This window comes from Delphinus delphis, chromosome 10 (genome assembly GCF_949987515.2).
Source record: "Delphinus delphis chromosome 10, mDelDel1.2, whole genome shotgun sequence".
NCBI classification, from domain to species: domain Eukaryota; kingdom Metazoa; phylum Chordata; class Mammalia; order Artiodactyla; family Delphinidae; genus Delphinus; species Delphinus delphis.
The window spans coordinates 31,253,130-31,278,660 of NC_082692.2; positions in this window are offsets into that span (position 1 = coordinate 31,253,130).

Sequence of the window (25,531 nt, forward strand, 5' to 3'; positions counted from 1 at the left end):
GGAAGAGTGAGAGGAAGGGATAGATTGGGAGTTTGGGACTGACATATACACGCTGCTATATTTAAAACAGATAACCAGGGCTTCCCTGGTGGCGCAGTGGTTGGGAGTCTGCCTGCCGGTGCAGGGGACACGGGTTCGTAACCTGGTCTGGGAGAATCCTGCATGCCGCGGAGCGGCTGGGAGCGTGAGTCATGGCCGCTGAGCCTGTGCGTCTGGAGCCTGTGCTCCACGGCAGGAGAGACCACGGCAGTGAGAGGCCCGTGTACCACAAAAAAAAAAAAACAAAAAACAGATAACCAACAAGGACCTACTGTATAGCACAGGGAACTCTGCTCAACACTCTGCAATAACTTAAATGAGAAAAGAATAAATATATGTGTATGTATAACTGAATCACTTTGCTGTACACCTGAAACTAACACAACATTGTTAATCAACTATACTCCAATATAACATAAAATTTTAAAAAATTAACTAATAACTAGTAAAAAAGCGCAGGGGCAAAAGGGTGCTGCTGTAGAGAAGGTGCCCGAGTCAAGTAATATTGTTTCCAGGTGGAAAAGCTGCTTTCAACTCTTCTCCTAAAATGAACAATGTAACTTCAGCAGCACACAGGGCACTAACTTACATGTATTCATCTGTCGTCTGATGGGGTTTTGATCTCTGGCTCATCTTCCCACTGGCCTTTTGAGAGTCCCGTGAGTAGAACTCTGTCCTCCTGTCCTCCACACTCCCACAGAGCTTATGGAAGAGCTGAAGGGAGGCGGGGGGAAATCAGAACTGGTCAGCAGGTGCAAGTCAGACCGAGTTAAGGCAATCAGACAGGAGAGAGAGGCACACCCAGGCCCACATGAAACGAAGTCTCAGCCTCACCTGAAGACATTAAAGGAATACCAGACCATCGGGGCTCTGGAGGTGAGGTCCGGCCCTTAGCGCTGGACGCCACCCCTCAAGCTGGGGCTCCTACAAAGCGCTGTTGCCACCTTGTGGTGAGCAGAGGTGGGCCTCGGAGCTTGCTGACTTCTCCTGCTGGTTCTTCTCAGGTAACAAGCTCCGGAGGCTGACACACATTCCTGGAAACGCATCCCTCCCTAGGGCTTCGGCTACCCTACATCCCACCCCCCAGACTGTGCCCCAGACCAGGCTCCAGGGGATGGGCCATGTGGCCAGAGGTGACTCCTCTCTGGGCCCTGTCCCTCCTCTGTGAAGCTGCAAGTCGTCCTGGCATCACAAGCCCCCAGGATCCCTTCTAGTTTGTAGAGTGAGGACCCGGAAGCTCTGGGAGCTGCCCCTCAAAGCACTCAGCCTCGGGCTGGGGTTGCCCAGAGACTGTGCCCTGAACCAGCCTGAGGCGTCAGGGCCCTACTGCTCTTCCTTTGAGAATTTCCAGTCAGTGTCTCTTTGTAAGTAGGGAAGGTGAACATGTCTCTTTTGTGTCTGCACTCCACACCCAAAGTGGAATGCACTCTCTCCACATGTGGTGGCCAGAGTGACAGAGCAGGTAAGACCTGGGAGAGGGCGTGCAGGTGTCTGTGTGTGTGTGTGTGTGTGTGTGTGTGTGTGTGTGTGTGTGTGTGTGTGTATGTGTGTGTGTGTTCCGGTGCCTGTTTCCCTATGAGAAGAGACCAGACCTGGAGGAAGAGGGAGGTAACAGAGGAGCTGGCCTGCTGGCATCTGTGGAATCGAAAAAAGTCTGCTGGCTTTTCTCCCATGAAAATCGAGGCTGCGCCTGAGGAAGCAGACAGTTCCAGTTCCCAGGGGTGGCCCTCAGGACTGGAAGCAGCAGCCTCTGTGGCCATTGTTTCAGCTGCGGGTGAGACTTGTATTGCTCGTGACAACAGTAGCAGAGTGTCCTACTGCAGGGCAGGGACCCCAACCGGCGTCTTCCCTGTCCCCCCCAGCAGATCCTGTACCTCACACTCTAGAACGCCCCTCTTCCATCCCTCTGTCTGTCACCTGCACTGCTCTGTCCTGGGACCCAGCTGGCGGGTTCCACCCATGTCCCGTCCACGCCATCTCGGGCTCACAGCCAGGCTCCATCTCTGTCATGGTCCCTGAGCAGCCCTGCCAGAGTTCCTGGGAAGAGGTGGGTCCTCCCTGTGAATCCAAGAGCAGTGATTGGAAACTCTGGGAAGTTTGGCTTTCATACGTTCCAGAGCGAATGTTGCTGAACCCCGCCCGGGTTGGATGGAATGGGGAGACAGGGAGAGAGTACCAGGGGGCTGGGGTGGTCACCATTCCACTGTGAGGGAAAACAAGCCCGGGTCTGGGGAGTCTCACATGTCCCTAGGAGCACCGGAATTAATACATGAAACTTCTATACCCTTTGCAAAAGACGATGTCAGTATTACTGTGTCCATTTCACAGGAGAGAAAACTGAGGTGTGAGTCCATTCATCCATGAGGTTCACGGTTTCAGTAGTAATACTATTTATATACATATATTTTATACTTTACTATATTATATCTATCTATATATATACACACACATGCACACTTTTTACCTCTGTTTCACATTTTTACTTTCCCATCATCATTCTTGATCCCAACAGCTCTGTGAGACAGAAAGGTCAGACTGACAGTCTCTCAGCCCATGACAGAGCTCTGCTAGAACAGGTCTCCTGCATTTCTGGTTGGGAACACAGTTGATTGCTTAACTGCTTTCATTTCCAACTCACTGTCCCCCTGCCTTCCTTACAGAGTCCAGTTAAAGCTTCCCCCTGTCCCCCACCCCCGCCCTCATGTCATGCCTGGGTCCCAGGGGAATCTGATCCCAGCAGTTAGGGTGACTCAAGTCTCTTTGCTTGTGTTGGGTTCAGAAGCCTGGGTTAGGCCAATCAACCCAGGATATCAGCCTAGTGGCTGCTATTATCCAGGTAGTGGCTTAAACTGACCAGTTCAAACTGAAAGGAACTGAAAGTCTCCTCTCCTTCTCTCTGGACGTGACCGAAGAAGCAAGTGCTAGAGCTGCTTCTGGCAGCCATCTTGCAGCCATGAGGCGAGTCAGCCTAAGGAAAAGAATTAGAAGAGGGCAGAGTAAGCAGGATTACAGGAAAACAGAATTAGCACCCTGATAAAACCCTACCTGAAGCCCTAGCTCTGGGCTACTTGTTAGATCCTATAGTAAACTCCTTATTGTTTAAGGCAGTTTGCATTGACTTTTCTCTTCCTTGTATCCAAAACCACCTTAATGGGCAGGTCTGGACGGACACACTTTCTCCCGCTTCTGCTGTCAGACTTCTCCTTGCTTTCCTCTGGCTCCTGTCAGAGCCAAGTCAGCACACATTGAAAGGGCCAGGGCGGACTAAATGCGTCTCCTGGACGCCACAAATGTCTTTGTGGTATCTTAAGACTTTAAAAACTGTGCAGGGAGCTGCGGCCTAGCTCGGTCCTGCTTCCCATTAGGATAAACACATCCCTCAGCAGAGCGACCCATGCCCAGCTCCAGAAATAGCCTGCCCACCAGAGAAAATGCACTTTATTTGACAGGCTTCCACAGCCATATCATTATCATATAATCTCTTTTATCCACCCCTTTCCCCTGCCCTGGAACTCAAATTGCATCTTTAAAATGTCTAAATAGCAGTTTGGTGATGTTCAGTGATGCTATACTTGATACTGAGCTGGGAAAATCAATGTCAAATGCCCGACTTCAGAGACGTTTGGGTGAGGGGTGAGAGGGAGGTTTTACATCCAATTACTTCTCTGTGAAGAAATATGGGTTGAAAATACTTGACAAGGGACTAAGTTTCAACGTCCACAAGTCCAGCTTTTGACTTCCTAATCACCAACATCAACCCCACAGACCTCGCCTGAGCGCCTGTGGGCGACTTTCCACCCTCATTTCCTCCTACAAAAGTAGGAGTAGGTGGGGACTCCTTCTTTTGGCTTCCTCCTCCCAGGCTAGCACAGCCCTGCCTGGGTGCCGACGCCCCAAGGGCTCCAGGAGGAATCAGGCAAGATGCAAAGAGGCAGCCCCAGGAACAAATGGTGACGGTGTCCAAAAATGCCCACTGGTAAGGGACAGCGTCAGGACTGTGTCCCTAGGGGCTGCTCAGGGCAGTCACAGTATCAGAGTGAAACACAGGAAGCTCTCCACAGGAAGAGGGAGTCTGCCCGGGGGGTGTGGAGGGCTGATGACGCCTGTTTCTGGAGGTGGGTGAACTCCGTTTACCCAGGGCTGGCTCTGAGCAACACTCTGGGAAGTGGGCGGGAGTCTGTGTCCCGCCAGGTGGAGCTTTCACGTTCCTCTTCCTGTTACTGAACACCTACTCCAGATCCTTCCTGGACCTGAGTGACAGACTCCAGCTCCCAGGGCTGAGCGAAAGGCCAGGGAGGCAGCCAGGATATAGGAGGGTGGCTTCCTAGAAGGGAATTAAGCCTTCCTTCTGCCAAATCCATTTCCAGCAGCAGCCTGGAGGACTTGTTGGGAGAGGAGAATGTGGGGCTTCTAATCCCCTGAGCACCCACTCCGTACCTGACACTGTGCTTTACAAGAATTGCATATCATGGAGATCACTGGGACAATTTACAGATGAGAAAACTGAGGCTGAGAGAGGTCAAGGAACATTCCCAGGATCACACTAGCAAGTAAAGTGGCTGGTGAGATTCAAGTCTAGGTCTTTCTGCCCCTTGAGGCCTGGCTTGTTGTACTACCTACCCTGCTTGCCTGCTTAGGTGAGGTGAGCTCTGACTTTCCTAACTGCCTCTTAAACTGACCTGGGGAAGCAAATAACAACTCCCTTCATTGGAGCCCACAGTATGCAGAATGGGGCAGGGGCTGGTAGTTACAGACCTAAAAACCAACCCTTTCCTCTTCCTGCAAGTTGCTCCTGATCAATGCTGGGCACCCCAGGCCATCGCAGGAGAAAGGGCAATATGGAACTTCCTGGAAGTTCTCAGGATCCCCACCGTCCCAACGCACACACATATACACACGCCTGCACACACAGACACACACAGAGATGCACACACAGACATACACATACAACAATCAATTTTTCTTGAGACCAAAATAAATGAGCGATATAATCGTATTTTCTTCAAGATTTCTGGAGTATCAAAAATAAAATTAAAAAAAAAGACCATTATCCCTACACTTTTGGTTGAGGAAAAATTCAATCATCAAAATGAAGTACAGAGAGGCAGAGCAGATCTGTTTCTCATGAAGAAGGTTTGGGGAGAGGCAGCTCTGCTGCGGGCACGCGTGTGTCCCAAGTGCCTTCCGTTGGTGCACGTGCTGTGGGTAGGGTGTTGTCCTGCTTGATCGTGACCCCTCATGCAACCCCACGGGCCTGAGCGTGTGTGCCGAAAGATCCAGAAGCACCAGAGCCCCTCAGCCGGTCAGAATCAGGCAGCAGAAAATCTGCATTGAATTGCAAATGTTGTAAAAATAATCATGCAGAAGACCGAGCTAGCATTGCAACTATGTGTCCTCGACTTAGTGCCTGAGTGTGGGACGTCTTTCTGCGGAAATGCTTATAGAGCTGTAAACTCTAAGCCGAGATTTCTTCAAGAACATGTCTTCTCTCGTTAGGATGATTTTACTTTGGAGGGTGTTCCCAGCCTTTTCCAGGAAAAGAATATGGTGGGGGACTTGTAGGGTGAAGAAGGGGGACAGGGAGGCCGACTCAGATGTGTCTTAAAGATGTCTTTGTTTTTAATTATCCGTGTCCTGGGCTACGGCGCAATCAGCCTCTCTCCAGAGTTTCAACTCAGATCAAATGCTCTGTGCTGCAGTCTTACTCTCCACCTCCCAGACGGCGGCCTTTCCCCATTTGAAGATTATTTATTGCTTCTCAACCACCTTTCATGCTGCTAAATGTTTCTCCATGCTCAGTGAAGAAAACAGCCCAGCGGGATTTTATTTTATTTCCCTGAGTGCCGGCCTGTCCTCCCACTTCATCCCAGGGAGCATTTTAGGCTCGACAGTCTGCACACACCCCCTCGCCTCCTAGGGCAGCTCCTCGGCCTGGGCCTGGCCAGGGAAAGGTCCCCAGGGTCCACTGGTCACACGGCTGCCTCTGGGCCTGCACGACTCTACTTTCAAAAGAGGGGGAGAAAGCAAACTGCTTCTAGAAGCTTGCTGAGAAGCAGCTCAGTCCGAAACGCTTTCCTTCCAACTCCTCCACCCCCCAGGATATCCAGTAGGTGGGCACCCCTCCTGGACTTGAAAATGCAGATTTAGCCTAAGTGGGGTGAGGCCAGCCACCACCCTGACTCCCCACCCAGGTCCGAAATAAATTTACACCTCCTCATTTCTGTCCTATTAATCAGTCAGTCTGAGGAAAAACAAGCCAGCCAAGCTGGGCCAGTTGGACGAGTCACAGAATATATGTTTTCAGATATTTTAAAATTAATTTTATTTCCTGCTCATATTTAAAATTTTGCTTCCATTACCAGAATGCAACTGTGCTGCACCTCTTGTAAGGAAAACTGCAAATTCTATAGTTAGATTTCCCTCACCCACCCGCTGAGACTCCGTGCAGCGCATCCTCATAGGCTGTAACCCTGGGGGGTGGGCGGATCCCAGCCCCTTCCTCCTTCAGGTTCTGATTTCCAGCTCTGGCCCTCCTCCCTTGCCGGGCCTTAAGTCTCACTTCCTGGCCCGGCTTGGATGGCGTCTAGGGGGCCCTGAGAGCACCACCCACTCCCTGGCCTCGGGGGTCGAGGTGCCCCCATGTCAGCCTTGTCCCCCAGCTGCCCTGCTCTCCCCACCTTGCTCCTCCTCTTTGCAGCCCTTGCCCTTGAATGGTCCTCCTTCTTCCACTCCTGGGTCTCTTTAAAAAAACAAGAAGCCTGGGCTTCCCTGGTGGCGCAGTGGTTGAGAGTCAGCCTACCGATGCAGGGGACGCGGGTTCGTGCCCCGGTCCGGGAAGATCCCACATGCTGCGGAGCGGCTGGGCCCGCATGGCCGCTGAGCCTGCGCGTCCGGAGCCTGTGCTCCGCAACGGGAGAGGCCACAACAGTGAGAGGCCCGCGTACTGCAAAAAAATAAAAAAATAAAAAAAAAAACAAGAAGCCTAAAGAGCCAGTGGGAAAAAATTCTTAAATATATATTCTTTTAATATATGAATACAAACAATAAGTGAAATAACAACTACCTTCAAAAGTATCTTTTCTGTAAATTAGTCTATCTCAATTTTTAAGTACAGAAAATGCTGGCATATGTCACAATATGCTAGGAAGAAATGATTCTTGTTTTATGACTTTAGGTTTGTTTTTTTAAATTTTGTTTATCTGTTTTAAATATAGCAGTGTGTACATGTCAATCCCAAACTCCCAATTTATCCTTCCTCCCCCCGCTTCTCCACTGGTAACCCTAAGTTTGTTGTCTAAGTCTGTGAGTCTGTTTCTGTGTTGTAAATAAGTTCATTTGTACCTTTTTTTTTTTAGATTCTGCATATAAGCCATATCATATGTCTGTCTTTCTCTGTCTGACTTACTTCATTTAGCACAATAATCTCCAGGTCCATCTATGTTGCTGCAGTTGGCGTTATTTCATTCTTTTTAATGGCTGAGCAATATTCCATTGTACATATGTACCACATCTTTTGCATCCACTCATCTGTCGATGGACATTTAGGTTGCTTCCATGTGTTGGCTATTGTACACAGTGCTGCAATGAACATTGGGATTAAAGACCTAAATGCAAGACCAGAAATGTTTACAAGAAACTTTAAAATGCTCTCTACAGACAGAGACCATAATAACAGCAAACACTCACTAGAGTTTACCGAGCTCCAGGCATTCTCCGAAGCACCTTACATGGATTAGTTCATTTACCACCCAGAACCCTGTGAGGTGGATACTGTTATCATCCCGTATGAGGGGAGCCGAGGAAGAGAGAAACCAAAACTTGCTTGAGGTCACCCAGCCAGGATGCGAGAGGGCCGGGCTTTGGACACAGGCAGCTCTTAACAATTGCATTATTCTATCTCTCTAAGGAGAATTTTCTCTAAAGGGAGAAAGGCTGATTTTTAGCCTTCTTACTAGTACAGTGATATTCCATTTGTAAATGGGTCAATTACTTGATAATCTCAACCACACAGGCCTCGATCAAGAACTGAAAACATAAGTAAGGGAGACCTTTGAGACACTAAAGAATGTGTCACAAAATTCAAATCCAAAGTTTCCTGAGGAGAGCCGTTCAGGCCTTCCCACAGGATCTCCAGATGACAACTCTTACCTTACATACAGTCCTAACAGGCCTGGAGGGTGTTTGCCCAGCCTCAGCCTATTAGAAACAACGAATGACAAAGAAGGTAAAATCAACCTTAAAGGGAAGCATGTTAAACCATAGCATGGTGCCCAGTCAATTGGCTGTATTTATAGCCAATAGAGATGACATTTGTGATGAATTTTAAATTAATACAGGGAAATGCTTATATTCTAATTGTATCTAAAAATAAGCTGGAGGCAAAGTTACATCTACAATATGACTTCAACATGTAAAACAAGCAAACAAAACTCAAAACGATGGAAAAAGAGAAAGTAGGAATATACCAAAATGCATTTTTCTCTAGATGCCATGGGTGATTTCTTTTTCTTAATTTCTACTTTTTTTGATGTTTTTGTTTCAAATTCTGTGTAGTGTGTGTGTGGTCTTTTACGAGTGCAAAAACTCCCAATAAACTTTAAGAAAGAGAAATAAGGAAAGAGGAAGAGAGAAAGTCCAGGGAGGTTGGGGGGAGGATGGAGGGGAGAAGGCCACCCCCAATCAGGTGCAAGCCCTACCACGGGTGATTAACCAGAGGAAGAGAAACTATTGCATTCACATCCAAGAAATCAGAACGCCTGATGGTCTAGGTGCCACTTCCTGGAAGGGCAAATTGCTCTCCATAAATCAATCACCTTGAAAATATCACGATATAATCAACTGGCAATTAGAAAAATAACTACTGTTGACTAAGCACTTACCTCTTTCCATGCAAGCGCTTTACTTACAAAACCACTGGGCCTCAAATCGGGCCTTGTGAGGACCTATGCCTTTCCTCAATTTACCCCTGAAAACCTGAGGCATGACAATTAATATCCATTAGAGTGAAGGTTTGATTCTGTTCATGAGATCCAGCTAAGAAGGCCTAGAAGCAAGAAACCCAAAGTAGACAGATTCTCATTTAAAATATCAAAAATGAATGAGAGCCTTTTATTCGTTAAAAGGTGAGTTTCAAGTGTGAGAACCACTTACCTAGCACACCTTGTGGTGCTAGGTCACGGATACCTGGGGATTCCAGGTGAAGTTCCCTAGAAACCCTCCAGCCCCTACGTCCTGCTGGAAATGGGTCCTGCCTTCTAGCACCTTGAAGGGGTGCATTCCCTTCTGCGAGGGTTATGCCTAACACTGGGCTTCATGCAAAGGAAGCTCTCAATGCAAGGGCCCCTGAAAGGAACGAAGGGGCAAGGGAGGGAGGGAAGAGGGGAGAGAGGAGAGAGAAAGGTTCTGTGACCGGGGGGCCTGCCTGCAACTCTATTGCACAGCCCTAGCTACTCAGGGAGCCTCGGATAATGACATCCAAGTAATCCATTAAAATAGAAATGGGATCCAGGAAGCCTGCTTAAGCCATTAGGTCAGCTCTCTAATGAGCATCGTGTTAGAGAGCAGTACACAGGAGGGATCAATTTTGATGAAGGAAGAACTCGGTGTGCCTGGGGAAGGGAGATTTTGAGTCTTTTCCTTAGAGTCATAGTTAATTTAAAATAAAGTTGTTTTCATAGCATCATAAATTTTAGCTCTGAAGGATACCTCAGCCATCATCTGGTTTCTAGTCCAATTTCCTTCTTTTACACATAAGGAAACTGAGTCCCAGAGAGGGGACTTGATCTACCCGGGGGCACACTGCGAATCTGTGGCCAAGCCTGAAGCAGAAATCACTTTCCTAACTTCTTGCTACACCAAATTCATTTTGACGGTGGGAACCTGAAACTGTAGTTTCTCTTCAAACCCAGCTTGCTGCTCCTCTGCTCTTCAAATTCTCTGTGAAGTGGGTTCCTCGGCCACATCCTCCTGCCCTTTCCATCTGGGATGGCTTGAGATAAGGGTCTTGCAAATGACCACCCTGTAAAACCCAAACCAGAAGGGGCCTCCGCCCTGGCCTAACCCTAACCTGCACCCAACCCAAATACCAAGCTTTTTGCTGAACCACAAAAGGAACTAAAGTCTTTCAGAGAAACTCCCAGGGAAGTGTTATGAACCAGAACCAAAAGGATAGGCTTTCAACGCAGCTAGAGCAGAACAGAACCTGGCATGTCAAAATGTCCTCTGACACTGAGAAATTCCAGCTCCGGGCCATTAGTGGGATGTGGATAAAGAAGAGAGGAGGTAGGGGTAGGAAGAAAATTCTCTCCCGGTAGAGAGAAACGGAAGGTAGTGGTCAGCTACCCGCTGACATGCTCTTTCCAGGTCCAAGCCCTCTTAGGGCATCTGAGACTCCTGTTTATGGGGAGGAACAGAAAGCTGAGCTCTGTGCCTCCGTGGCATTGATCCTGGGGGATCAGACACCAGACACTCCCTCCTGACAGAGGTGAAGCCCGAAGACAGAAGGAACATCAATGTTGTGTGTGTTTTGTGCAAGTGGTTGACCTGTGCTCTTGGTTATAGAGGTGATGCTGAGTTAGAAGACCGTACTCAAAGAACCCAGTGTGAATTGTATCTGGCTTCCCATCAGAGGGGCAGCATTTTAGGAATCTAGCAACTCGTTACATTGAGGTGAAAGTGCACCTACGTAACAACACACGTGCACTTCTGTGAACCGCCGGAGCTTGTACCTTGGGAATGTCAACGTATCATCTGAGGCCAAACTCTCATTCTTCTTTCACTTTCCAAATCAGTGTCCTTCCTCCACTGAATACACCTGATTATTCCACACACCCCCACGGTGGAAACAAATTCTCTCCTCTGAACACAGACGTAAGTACAGCTATATTTCTCCTAAAAGGGTGAATCTCTTCTAGTTCTGATTATGGTTCTAGATGTCTGTGAGCAACTTGGGGAAAGGTCCCCTGCCTGCCCTTTCTCCCCTCACACAGCACCCAGTGTGTGACAGCCACACCGTGAACGTTTACCAAATGAACAAATGGATTTTTAAGGTTGCTACCTCTTGAGTGTGGATTCTTAGCCTCCAAAGATGGGCTAAAGAGGAGTCATAAACCCTCTGAAATCATATGCAAATTTATGCAGACAGTCCATGCATATGTGCTGTGTGGGGAAGAGAGTCCAGAGCTTTAATCAGATTCTCAGGGGTATCCAGTTTCCAAAACGGTAAGAATCATAGCTCCAGGATTGCTGTGAGGACAGACCAAATGACATGGTGCCTGTGAGAGAGCTTGGAATTCCACCTGGGGAATGTCTCGTGTTGAGCTCCTGGAAGTCGGCAGACAGGCCACGCTTCCACTCTCTCCCTCTGTCCACACCTCACTCGACAGTAATAACGTTAATAACTACCACCATTTTTCAAGGGCCTATTGGGCGCCAGGCTCTGCTCTAGTGTTTGCTGCATTACAAATGAAGAAACCAAGGCTCAAAGAGGAGGAGGTCACTGAGGGTCACAGCTGGTGAGTGCAGGGCTGTGTTCTGAACCTGAACCTTACTCCTCTGAGGTTGCTAAGAGGACACATGCAAACAGGACTCCAAATAGTGCTCCTGGGATGGCAGGGAACTCCAATTAGAAACTCCCAAAGTCCCAGCTATATAAAGTATGTGTGTGTGTGTGTGTGTGTGTGTTTTGTGTAACAAGAGATGGATAGATGGATGGGTGTGTGGATGGATGGATGGATGGATGGATCACTGGATGGATGGATGGGTGGATGGATGGAGGGACTGGGGAGAGAAAGGAACCCACCTTTAGCTTCTTCTAGATGTTTATCATCCAGATTCATAGGTGTGGCACAGACTCAATCAAATTGACACACCTTGATTTGGAGAACCATAAAGTCAAACAAGAATACAATAGTCTATGTTATGGGCTGAACTGTACCCTCCCCACCAAAAAAATTCATGTGTGAAGTCCTAACCCCCATACCTCAGAATGTGACTTTATTTGGAAATAGGCTTGCCATGGACATGATCAGTTAAGATGAGCTCATAGTAGGCTACGGTGGGCCTCTAATCCAATATGACTGGTGTCCTTATAAAAAGGGGAAATGTGGACACAAGCAAGGAGGACATCACATGAAGGTGAATGTGCCCTGCAAGCCAAGAAACACCAAAGATCACCAACAAACCTCCAGAAGCGAGAGGAGAGGCAGGGGACAGATGTTCCCTCCCAGCCCTCAGAAGTCCCGGCCCTGCGGACACCTGTGTCCGACTCCAGCCTCCAGGGACTGTAAGACAATCGGTGTCTGTTGTTGAAGCCCCGCCCCCCCACGCTCTGTGCTGCTTTGTGATGGCAGCCCTAGGAAACACATACCCTCTCTTTCTTCCAAAGCAGAGTGAAGGTGTGAAAAGGTCCATGTGCGCTGAACTCTAGTCCTGCCCCACATGCCAAATTCTAACCTTTGAGTCCACTACCCCCCACAACATGGAGACAAACAAGCCAACCAGCACCAGCGTGGCAGGACTGAGGGAAAGCTTTTCTGAATGGATTGCATTTTAGCTTGGTTTTCATCAAACTTGTGTTAGATTGTGTAAACTTCTTCATTCAAAACACTGTTCTCCAGAGGTTGGCATTGCTTATGTACTTGTACGCTTTCAATGAATTAACTAACCAAGGTTCCGGAAATCTGGTTGGAGCACACCTTGTCCCGGTGTCTAGCTTTACGATGGGAAAACCCTCCAGCCTTGACTGGGACCACAATGTGCTGGACCCTGGGCATGTTTCACCGAGGGGGAAGGAAAGAGGCCTGAGGACAGCCCCTGCCCACAGGGGTCTGCAGCCCGGCCAAGGAGACAAGACTGAAGGGTGACACACAGCACAAGGTCTGAGTCATGACAACAGGAAATAATTCGAGAGACATCACAGCAACAGCCAAATGGAAGATGCAATAACGAAGGTGATGAGTTTGGAAAAGGGAGCAAGAAGTTTAGGGACATCAAGAAGATGAGAACAGATAAATTAAAACGTGCAATAGCTTGAAATTCAGGCTTTGCCCAATGCAAGGGGAACTTGAAACTCAAGTTTCCAGATCGCATCTAAATTTAGAGCCAGAGTTTTCAGTGGGTTTGAAACCTGGCCAGATTGCCTATCTTTCAGGTTCTCTTGATATATTTGAAGCCACAGACGTGGCATTTCTAAACAGAGGAACTAAAAGTTAAAGGGAGTCAGCTGGGGTGGGTCCCTTAAGTATCATTAATGTCCCCGAGTCCCAAAGGAACAAGTCCTTCACCCATTGTAGGGGAAAGACCAGGCCTATTGTGTTCCAGATGGGTTTTCGACCTGCTATCACTCCCCTGGGCTGGGGTTTATCAAGCACTTCCTGTGTGCCTGACAAGGCTTACCAGCCATCAGCTGAGGACCTTTGTTCTTCCACAGGCTTCCCAATCACCCCAATGGGTAAGCCACAAATCACTCGAGAGGACCAATGATTTCATTCCAACCTCGTTCTAGAAAACTGTGAAATGCTATTGGTATGAGAAGGGCTGATGGGAGCATCCTGCAAAGAGGAAAGGCACAGGCCACAGAGCAAAGAACCCAAGATAAGAGAACATCTGTATTTTTCTGATCAGCTACTGGCTGTTGAGGCAGCGGTGGGCTTCCATGACCCCCCCAAGAAGTAGGGGCTCCCAACTTTCAAGTAGGAGGGCCTCTTTCTAGTGTAGAAGTTGAGAGTAGTTATGTTTTTTCCATCTGTGGTAGAGAAAATTCCTACCGATGAAAAACTACTAAAATTCAGTAACATTTTTCAACTGATTTGCGTCTGGCTCCTTTCAAAGGACCCACATCTGTCATGTACTTACGTGCAATGTCAATGATTCTCTAAGACTAGATCAAGACATTGGCTTGCTTACCGCATGGACTTATTTGGTGAACTCACTGGCACGGCTTTATAGCTTTTGTCAATTTGAAGTTTGGTTGAAAGAATGCAAGTTTCTACCCTAATCTGGCCACACATCCAGTGTGTTTTAGAATTTAAAATGTGGTGCCATGTGTTTAAAACAAGAGTGTCGCTTTACAATGTGAAGCCCAGCAGAAGCTCAGAAATGCCCAAATGGTACAGAACAGGTGGGCTATCTCACTGCAGAGATAAAAGAGAAAAGTCATCATTTCATTTCCAAAAGCCAGAAAAGAAATCGTTTCCATCAGGCACAAATGAAGTACTAACAATTAAAAAAAAAAAAAAAACCAACACCAAATCTATTATTCATGTGTGTCAGTTGGGAAGCAGGAGCAGTTAAACATTCAGATTTGGAGACAGACCTTCGTTGGAATACCTCCTCTGCCTCTTATTAGCACTCTGACCTTGGCAAGTTTCTTAGATTCTCTGAGCTTTGGTTCTCGCAAATTGAGATGTGTTCGTTCTATATCAGTGCATAACGAATTACCACAAACGGTGGCCTTAAACAAACACTCCTTATCTCACAGTTTCTGCAGGTCAGAATGCAGGGGGAGTCCTCTGCTAGGGAGTCTCAAGACTGGAATCAAGGTGTTGACCAGTCTGCGCCCTCCTCTGGAGGCTCTGAGGGAGAAAGTTCTTCCAAGCTCATTCAGGTGTTGGCAGACCCAGCTCCTAGCAGCTGTGTGCTTGAGGTCCCCGTGTTCTTGCTGGCTCTTGGGCCTGACCTCTCTTGGCTCCTGGAAGGTGCCCTCAGCTCCTGGCCATGTGGCCTCCCCCACTGGCCCTTCACAACATGACAGCTCATTGCTTCAAGGCCAGCCAGAGAGTCTCTCTCCCTGCCTGTTAAAATAAAGTCTTATATAACCTAATCATGGCATCAACAATCCCATCCCCTTGGCCTTATTATGTGACCTAATCAGGAGTGACATCTTGTCATGTTCACAGTTCTGCCCACACCTAAGGAGAGGGAATTAAGCAGGACGTGTACACCAGGAGGCAGATCTCTGGGGCCATCTTAGAATTCCACCTACCAAAGCGTTGTGGGTTTAAATAAGACACTTTATGTAAAGTGCTTAGCTCTGCACCTGGCCCACAGAAAGCTTCCCCAAGTGGTAGCCGTAGTCACCACCATCAATATGTATAGTAGGCAAAATAATGACACCCCCCGCCCTCCGGCAAAAGATAAGATGTCCTTGGAAACTGTGAATATATTATGCTACATGGTAAAGAGAATGAAGGTTGCAGACAGAATCAAGGTTGCTAATCAGCTGACCTTAAAATGGGAAGATTATCCTGGATTAGCTCCTTATGTTATCACAAGGGTCCTTCCAGGTAGCGAGAGAGGCAGAAGAGTCAGAACCAGAGAGATGGCAGCATGAAAAGACTTGGCCCAACGTTGCTGACCTTGAAGATGGAAGAATGAACCACAAGCCAAGGAATGTCGGCAGCAAGGGACGTGGTCAAAGCTGGAAGGGGCAAGGAATAAATTTTCCCCTGGAGCCTCCAGAACACAGTCCTGCTGTCACCTTGATCTTAGCCCAGTGAGACCCATGTCAGACTTCAAACCTCCAGACCTGTAAGAGTATAAATTTGTCTTGTCTTAAGCCACATTTATAGTAATTTGTTACAGCATCCGTAGAAAACTAATACAATATTATATATTTTATGGGGGCTAAAGAAAAAGATTAAAATGATAGCTTTCAGGGTGCATATTGATTCGCTGACCATTTATAAAAGCTGGTTGGGAAACTGTGAAATGGAGAATCTAAAGCGGGGTAGGTGACGGTCTCCCTGGGTCCACCCTGCTTAGCCTGAGTGTATGTGTTATGGAGCGTGAAGACCAACAACGTGCTTCCAACGGAGACTGACGTGTCCCAGAGATAACAGTGAAGAAACTAGGGCTGAAAAGACAGCAGTGATGTGGGGATTGGATGGGATTGCTGGGAAATAGTGGATGACCTGTCTTTTGGAAGAGAACTTAGAAATGTCATGTACGTTCCCAAGGGGAGATCTACCGGATGGAAGCTACCAGAACTCAGCACTCAGCTCAGTCTGAGTCATTGCTTCCTGGAAGTCAATGATCAGTAACTACAGAGACCAGAACTAACAATGGCTTAAACAGAAGAGAAGTGTCTTTCTGCTATGGTAAATGCCTTCTGGAGGTGAGTGGTCCAGGACTGGTTTGATGATTCCATGATGTCATGGATCCAGGCTCCCTGATGCACTGCTTCCCCAAGGTTGATGCTCTCACCCACAAGGTCCAAGACGGAGAAGCACATCCACATTCCCAGCAGCAGGAAGGGGGAAGACCACACCCTTTAAGTTCACATCCCAGAAGTTGCATACCTCACTTTTACTCTCATTCCAATGTCAACAACGTAGTCATATGCCCTCCCTTGGCTGCAAAGGAAACTGGGAAACTCATCCTTATTCTGGGTGGCCATGCAACCTGCTGAAAAATTGGAGATTCTATGACCATGGGAGAAGAGGGGAGAACTGATATTGGGGGAAGGGGAACTAGCTAGCTCTGCACAATGATGACAGGGTTATTTTAGATTATCCTCCCTGTGATATGGCCCCTCACTGGTTTGGCACTCTGGTAGCATCCTGATTCCCTTTTTGGAAATGAACTTCTCTCCCATGGTAATGAACTGTGTGAAGGGACTATTAACAGAGGTGCTTCCCTGCTATAGCCAAGAGTTCCATCATTCACTCTACCTCCAGCCTCAGGGAGAGACTGATTCCTGGTACTCCTGCCCCGAACTGCCTAGTACCTGCCCTAACTCAGACCAGGTCTCAAACCTTTCCTTACCCGTCCAAAAAATATCCTTCCAGCTTTGATCAGTTAGAGGGGGTTTCTGTCACTTGCCACCTACGACTCCTCACAGATAACACCTGTTCCTGGGTCTTCCAGCAGAAGCTTGCAACATCTTGGCAAATCCAGAAGCAATCCTGTGGGAGGGCAGTGCACTTTCTCCTATTGCATCAGAGAGTCAGAAAGCAAAATACCCACTAAATTAAATGATTCATGTAGGGATTTATATTGCCATCGGTAAGACACTCAGGGAAGCAATCCAGCGTTGGCACAAGTTTAATCCCCTGTTGGCCATTAAACAGGGGTCGGCAAACTTTTTCTGAAAAAGTCAGACCATCAATAGTTTAGGCTTTGCTGGCCACACAGACTCTGTCACCACTACTCCATTCTGCCACTGTAATGTGAAAGCAGCCACAGATAATACATAAGGGAATGGGCATGGCAGTGTTTCAATAAAGCTTTATTGACAAAAACAGATGGCAGGTCAGGTTTGACCTATGGGTCCTACTTGGCCAACTCTGCTGTTAAGGGCCCAATTCCTTCTCTCTCTTCCTGCTCTGCTTTAGCATGTGGCTTTTGTCATCATGCTCGTCCCATCATTGTCACAGGTGGCTACGCCACCTCTAGCATCATCTCCTTTTAAAGAATCTTGCTAGATCCCACCCAGTGACTCCCACCTACATCTCACATGACCACCTCTAGCAGCCAATAAAAAAATTGAAACATAGTGGTTTTTAGAGGGACACTTTCCACCCTGAATAAACCAGGGTCCATCATGGAAGGAAGAAAGGGAGGGAGGAAGGGAGAGGGGAGGGAGGGAGGAAGGCAGAGGACAGGGAAGGAGAGAAGAGAGAAAGGGAGAAAGATTGGGTAAAGAGCAGGCACTGGGCAGTGTTTACCGCACGTCCTGTTCACCCTGGTGCCTCCACCTTCAGCACAGCGCCGGGCACACGGCGGCAAGGAGGAAGAGGATGGTAACCGCTATAGAATCAGGTGCTGGGCTAACCCATTTCCATTCATTTGTTTGTTTAGCCCTAAAACCAACCCTGCAGCATAGGTGTCATTATTCTTTCAGGTTTACACACTGTGGAGCTGGAAGTTAAGCATCCTGCCCAAGGTCACAGTTAGGAAGTAGCACAGCCAGGGTGCAACCCCGCCTCTGCCTGACTTGGAGCCAGCGCTCAAAGCCACCAGGACATGTTTATGGAAAGACTGAGGCTGAACCAGACGACCTTGATGTTGACAGCCCCTCCACCCTGATAGGCTGTGATAGCTACCATTGCTTAAGCAAACTGAAACAGAGACTCTCTGTGGTTTCCACCTCATGCCCAGGACCAGGCTCCAATTACTGTTCTTTCCAATTTCTCTCTCCCCAGTTATGCTGACCATATTTTCTGAAACAAAAATCAGGACACATTCATCTGGCCCTGGCCTGACACGTGGCCTCCCAACATGGCAGACTGTTTGAAATCAAGACTTCTTGGAAATTCTGGGACACAGAGTGGCTGCCCCGAGGCCCCTCTGAATCGGGGATGAAGGCTTCACCCAGCCAAGACACAAGGACCAGAGCCACCACCTGTGACTTTCATTTTCATTCAGGAAAGATGGAGGGTGGCTGTGGACATTTGGAAAATGATGGAACCCAAAGGTTTTCTTGCCTCAGAGCAGAGATCAGGCGATCAGAAATCTGCTGGAAACGTTGGGTCTCTGGAGTATGAGATTCTGCTTCACTGAGGCAAATATTCTCAGAGAATCGGAAAGTAAGAGCATCATAATGACCATGCGGGTTCTCCCTGGCGAGCCAGGAAGGAAACCACAGAGGTGAGTTCAAACAGGAGCTAGCCAGATGGACTCACTCAACTTATGGACTCTCAGAACAGGAGTGAAGAGGGAGCCGTGACCACCTGCATTTGTCTGCCAGCATCCCCCTCCCCTTCAGAGACAAGCCCTCTTCTGCCTCTGCGTGTCTCCAGGCACCTCCATGCTGCCCCCCAGGCAGCCCAGCCTCCTCCCAGAAGGTACCTGGATATAACACCCCCTCCCAAGAAGCCCTTCCCCATCTCAGCTGCCTGCTCACCAAACAGGTACATCTACCTTCACGCCCTCACCTATTTTATAGCTGAGGACACAGTGTCACTAGAGATGGAGTGACATCTCACTGTAGTCCAGAAGAGGGGCTGGAAGATAAGGCCTAGAAACCCCCATCCCGACTCATGGGCTTGCTGGTCTCTCTAACCCACCCTGAATGCAGACCCAGAGGTGAATCGGAAGACTTTGTAAGCAGGGCAGGTGCGTGAGGTACTGTTGGGAAGCTGGTGTGAGGACAGACAACCCTCCGGGCTTGAGCTGAGCAAAGAGCCCAGGCCAGGCCCCTAGTCCTCTTCTGACCATGCGCCAACCACGCAACACCTGCAGATTCCCCAAAGGGCCAGGATGCCTCAGAGCTTCTGTCCACACTGCTCTCTGACCTGGGATATTCTCTCCCCCGCCCCGAGCCCCCTGCCAGAAAACAGGACCCTTGAGGAAGGGAGGCCGTGTTGTGTGATCCAGAAAGCACTACCGTAGAGCTCGGGGAGCTCTGCTCAATGTTATGTAGCAGCCTGGGTGGGAGGGGCGTCTGGGGGAGAATGGATACGTGTCTATGTACGGCTGAGTCACTTTGCTGTGCACCTGAAACTATCACAATATTGTCAATCGGCTATACTCCAATATAAAATAAAAAGGTAAAAAAAAAAAAAAAAAAAAACCCGAAAAACCAAAAGAACTATCTCCCATCTGTAAATTGAGAGAGGAGGGTCGCCGTCATGAGCTACCAGGAAGATCTGATAAGAGGATGTAATCAGAGTACCTTGAACCACACCAGCCATACTGGAGCCAAGGGCAGAAATATGGAGAAGTGAAGGGTTCTGGGTATCTGGACCATCACAAAAGGAAAGGGACAGCCCAGGGGGAGAGGATGGGGACTCCACAGCAAACTGTGTCAATGTCACAAGTTGTCCCAGGACAAGGGAGGACAAGGTTCTTTTCTAGCCCTGATATAAACTGTATCTTCAGACAGAGGCAAAGCGTGGACTACGGAGCCTGCCGGCCTGCGTTCAAATCCCAGCTCTGCCACACTACCACTTGAAGAGAGCAACAGAGACACATCCCACCCATCCCTTCTCCAGAGCAGAGGCCCTGCGCCCCTCATCAGCAACTCCTAGCATCACAACCTGCCCCAACAGAAGCCCTACAGCCTGGATTTACTCTCTGTACCAGAGTCAGCACCTCAGAAGAGAACCAGCAAATAGGCTGTGAGAGCCATCAGTGGGGAGCTGGCCCTCAGGAGGTTCTGACCTCCCGTGACCACCCTATATCAGGACCCCACACATGCCAGCCCTCACCACCCAGTTGCTGATACCATACACCTGTGAAGGGCTCAGACACACGCATCTTTTTAAAATTGAAGTATAGCTTATTTATAATATTATATCAGTTTCAGATGTACAACATAGTGATTCAATTTTTTTTTCTTTTTTTTAACATCTTTATTGGAGCATAATTGCTGACAATGTTGTGTTAGTTTCTGCTGTATAACGAAGTGAATCAGCTATACATATACACATATCCCCATATCCCCTCCCTCTTGCATCTCCCTCCCACCCTCCCTATCCCACCCCTCTAGGTGGTCACAAAGCACCGAGCTGATCTCCCTGTGCTATGCGGCTGCTTCCCACTAGCTATCTATTTACATTTGGCAGTGTATATATGTCCATGCCACTCTCTCACATCGTCCCAGCTTACCCTTCCCCCTCCCCGTGTCCTCAAGTCCATTCTCTACGTCTGCATCTTTATTCCTGTCCTGCCCCTAGGTTCTTCAGAACCATTTTATTTTAGTTTCCATATATATGTGTTAGCATACAGTATTTGTTTTTCTCTTATATTTTTATAGATTATACTTTATAAGGTTATTATAAAATATAGGTTATAGTCCCTGTGCTGTACAGTATGTCCTCATAGCTTATTTATTTTTTATATGCAGTAGTTTGTGCCTCTTACTCCCCTACCCCTATCTTGCCCCTCCCCATTTCCCTCTTCCCACTGGTAACCACTAGTTTGTTCTCTCTCTCTCTAAGTCTGTTTCTGTTTTGTTATATTCGTTTGTTGTATTTTTTAGATTCCACATATAAGTGGCAACATACAGTATTTGTCTTTCTCTGACATATTTCACTAAGCATAATATTCTCTAGGTCCATCCATGTTGTTGCAAATGGCAAGATTTCATTCTCTTTTTATGGCTGAGTCGTATTCCATTGTAGATGATAGATAGATAGATATAGATAGATAGATATCACATCTGCAAATGATATGACCAATAAGGGGTTAATATCCAAAATATATAAACAGCTCATATAACTCAATATAAAAATAAAAGGCACATGAGTCATCTTAATGTCTCCCCAGCCATGGTTGAGAACCATTGGGTCAGACCACCTTCAGTGAAGGTCTTTGAAGGGCTCATGTTAGGGGTTGATGATTAAATATGGCTCCATTCAACCCTCATTTCTTGGAGAACTGCTCTGTTGCATGAACTTGTGCCAGGACCTATGAAGATGCACAAGGCAGGCTCCCAGCTGAGAGTGAACAGCTGGAACAAGACGACGACCTCTAAGCATTTTCTAAACCCAAGATCCAGGGCGCCGTGAGGCACAACTCTAGGGGGCACCCTTCACACCACAGACATGAGAGATGTCTCCAGAGGGTGCTCCCAACATGGAACGGATGCTTATGGTGCCCGGCAGCTGTGCTACCTGGAGCTCCCGCAGGAACCTGAGTAGCTAATGAAGGCAGAATGCTGGTTCCCTCTTTGGACAGGGATCCCAGTAAGGCACTGGCCACCTGCAGTCCAGCTTTATCTCCCTTCACTCATTCCAGAAACATGAGCTCACTACGCTGTGAGCTCCTGGCAGCATTTTTACACTGAAGATGAACATATAATGTATGGTGCATATAATGTAAGAATTATATGCGTATAAGAATTACATCAGATTCTATTACATGTTTTCCTCCTTTTCCTGTTCACTTCCTGTATTAGTTATCTACTGCTATATGACAGATTATCCCAAAACACAGACGCTTAAAACAGGAAAAAAAAAAAAAAAATTACATCAGAACAACAGATATAAGCTAGGACCGCCCCAAGCAATGGAAAGTGTGCCCCTCCCACCCCCTCCCACTCACAACTTCTATTCCTCCTGTATCCCCCTTGGGGCTGGCAGAGAACTTTGCATATAGGAAATATTGAGAATATTAAATATTTCTTGCTTGATGGATTTACTTCCTTCTTAGCAGCTGACCCAAGTACAATCTTCGTTTGAGACCGTCCAGCTTTATAGCACCAAAGAAGCAGTAGCCTGCTCAGGGTCTCTGCGTTGAATTAACTTCCCTGGTAGACAGAGCAAAACCAGGTTGCAGGTTGCTTCCACACTCAGACAGCACAACGAAAGGGCACACGCCCAACTCGCCCCACCCCCCAGGGGTGGTCAAGGGGCAAAGTCATTGCCCCGCCCTCCAACATGGAGCCTTGAGAGGGGATTAGTTCCTGATGTTTAGGTCGAACTGGGGTAGACGGGAGGGGGAGTTCCACTTCCCTTGCAGAACATAGTAGAATAACAGGAGAGCACTGGCAGAGTCGCCAATTAATTTCTAGTTCCATGAACTTTTGGACCAACGAGTGGCCCTGAATCCACAGTCAGTCGACCAAGACAGTGAAGCCGGTGAAATCGAGACTTATTACCTCTCTGTACTTCTCAATACAATTTTGCTAGTTGCCAGGTCCCCAAGCGGCTCCTCCCACTAGAAACTTCCTCCACTGGCCGCAGGGCTTTTCCTGCACTCACCTCCGTATCAAAAGGTGCCTGTCCTACGTACGTATGTTAATACCCTTTACCGTGGACCCTCCCCCTTCAAAATATAAAAGCCTGCTCGGATGTTGATGCCTGCTTATGGTAAAGCAGGCTGCCCCTCTCTGGTTAGCTGTTTCTTTTTGATGGGAGCCTCCTTGACCTGAAGGCATGTCTCCCAGGAGGAGAATTTCTATTTCAGGCCAAAGGGTAGTTGGACATCTTTGAGCTCTTTAAAATTACATCCTATGTAAGTGGACACTTCTCGCCCGACCCACAAAAACACGGAGGACCGAGGCCAAACCCATCAGTAGCTGGAAAGTGGTGCTCTGGGGCAATGGGCCGTGTTCTCTGGTTTTGTTTGCGACTTGCTCACAGCCCAATCTCTTGAAAATAGACCCGCTGCCATCTCTGTGGCTCACGTCTGTGTGACTGGTCCGGCCACAAAGCCCATCTGAAATGACAGACACTCGTACAGAGCAATGCAGGGGATCGGCCCCAATCGGGAACGCAGAGGGCTTCTTGGGGGTCAGGGGATGAGAGCACAGGCCTGTTGGCAGGTATTATGTTCCCTGGCAAGTCTAGAAGAGAAGTGAGGAGAGGGCAAGAAGCCCAAATGGCCAAGCGTCTCCAAAAGCTGGAGGGTTGAAAGGCAAGGAAGAGAGCTCTCTTGTCTTTTTTTCCTGGCTCTCCTCACATCTGTTTTTATTTTGCCAAATGTACTGAAATTAAAATGCTGATTAGAATTAGAGTCTCAGTTTGAGGCTTCAAACAGGACTCTCTCTCTCTACTTAGGGGACTGCATCTCATCAGCTACTCAGCAAGGAACACATGGTTCCCACTTGTGGGAACTGCAGCGCCCCTCACCCGTCGCAAATGCATCCAGGGACTCCGCCTACCTGCCCCAAGTTGATGCTTCCGGGGACCAGAAAATAACTGTCCCCTGCACCCGCCGAGAGCCCCGATTCCCTGAACTGTTGAAGATCGCCCCGTCGACCCCAGCACAAGACACCCTCAGCCCATCTTTCAGCGCCTCCTCGTCCCTGCTTCAGTGCCCTCCCCCAGGGCCTCCCGGGACACTGTCCCTCCCTCAGACCTTTTAGGGAGAAGGAACATTTGTTGAGTAGCAGGTACTCCACTCAGCACCTAACACTCACCATCACATTTCCTCTCCATGACCCAGATGCAAAGACAGAAGTACCTTTCTGATCACCCAGATGTCCCCGCGGGAGTGAAAATATGAAATAATCTTGATAGCTCCAAAGCCCATGGTCATCTTAAATCCCTATTTCCTACTCCCCACCCCCAGCCACTCAAAACTTAACTGTCAGCCTTTCTAAACCCTTGGCATCTAGCTTTCTGATAAATAAAAGGCAGTAAGTGCTCAATTGTTCACAGCTGCTAATGGTTTCAAATGGTTTAAACACCTGCCCCTTTCTTCCTAGCTTTGTCCAAGATTGCTGACTTTCAGTTCTGGATACCCAGGTGGTGCCTCTCTCCCCACCTCCATCGCCCCCTCCCTTGTCTCTCTATCTGTTGGTGACAGACCCTCCGCTCTTCCCCAAAACCCAAACCCAACACCACGTGAGGGAGAAGCCAGTGAACTTCGGTCCAGAGGGAGATGAGTGGAGACCAAGCAGGGCCCTTAGCTATTGCTGTCATGATGAACAGATCAACCATACTGTGGATTCAGGGATGTTTCCACCTCCCAAAGGCCTTCTCTCTGTAAAGAGCAGTCTGACCTGTGGGTTACGGGCCCTTGGTGCCCTCAGACTTACTGCCAACAGTTTGTGAATCCATATATATGTCCAGCAGTGTTGGTATGTCACATAAATGGATATAAACAGAGAATATAACATACCACTTCTCAAATGTATATAGATTAATACAGCACAAATTCATTTAAAAGCACTTTGTACTTTCCAAGTATAGCTACTATTATACATGTATCTGTGAAATGTTTTGAGCTTAAAAGAAGCCTACTGAAAAAGGTTAGGAGTCGTGGATTAAAATATTACACAAGCTTCATCCCAACCTCAGCATCGTCAGTTTATCGACCTTCAGTTCATTCAGCAGAGGTTTGCTCGGTGCCCACTACATGCCAAATACCTTTCTAGGTGCTGGGGTGGTATCCATGAACATGGTAGACAAAACCTCTGGCTTCGTGGAGCATACATTCTGGTAGGAGGAGATGGAAAATAAACAGGCAAAGGGTATTGTATGTTAAGTAAAAGTGCATAAAAACAAAATAGGGCAGGATAAGGGGAACTGGAAGTTTAGGGTGGCAGGACCGCAGTTTTGAACCTGGCAGTCAGGTGGACCTCACTGAGGTGTGGCTTTGACTGCAGGACTCATTGATTATGGGCTTTCCAGCAACATTGTCAAGCCAAAGACTTCCCTTTGGGTAGGCATTTCCAGATATCAAAAGGGTGCTAGGGAGATGTTATGGGGCCCAGGGGGGGCTTTTAGAACCCCACAAAGATTCCTCACAGACCACCACATAGGCACAGTCTGTCCTCCGTGCCTGGCCTCACAGAACATGAAGGGACTGAATAACTTTGGTCTTTCCATTACCTGAAAGGAAACAACAGAGCTCCTTCCTAAATACCCTTGTAGAGGAGAGCATAAGCCCCAACCTTATTCCCTGTGGTTCCTTTAGGCCAAGAGGCCAGACGCCTCACCATGGGGCCAGCCACACACAGGCAGGCCACCCACCCCAGCACACTCTTGTTCCAGAGCCACCTGCCCATCGCCCACTCCGTTCTCAGCATCCTCAGTCTGTCTGCATTGCCTTGACCTTGACCAGCCTGGCACCACTTCCCAGCTTCCCACTGCTCTAAGTC